Below are 393 nucleotides of genomic sequence, written 5' to 3'. Positions count from 1 at the left end.
CTCACTGCAATCTTTTCTTATCCCCCCCTTCGTGTTTCTGTTATCATAATCAATTACATCCTCTACAATACATAGATTATGTGCATATATTCCGTAATCTTTGTTGAAATCAGTATTATTCCTACCATCATATTATCTCGTGCCCGGTATTCCATCGACCGTATTATTTCTGTACATATTTTAGATTATACTTATAATGTTAATCTTACTGAAGTAATTAATGCTTTTATCAGGATGGACGATTATAATAATATATTATTTTTAATTAAAAACTTATCAAATAATACTGATTACCAACAATAAAAAATGGTAATCATCTGTGATATCAAAACGTTCATCAAAGTGTATTTTTTTCGATTAAATCAACAAAAGTGCTTTCTGGTATATCAGAAA

The sequence above is a fragment of the Penaeus monodon genome, chromosome 19, assembly GCF_015228065.2.
Source record: "Penaeus monodon isolate SGIC_2016 chromosome 19, NSTDA_Pmon_1, whole genome shotgun sequence".
NCBI lineage: Eukaryota > Metazoa > Arthropoda > Malacostraca > Decapoda > Penaeidae > Penaeus > Penaeus monodon.
This window is presented reverse-complemented; position numbering follows the sequence as displayed.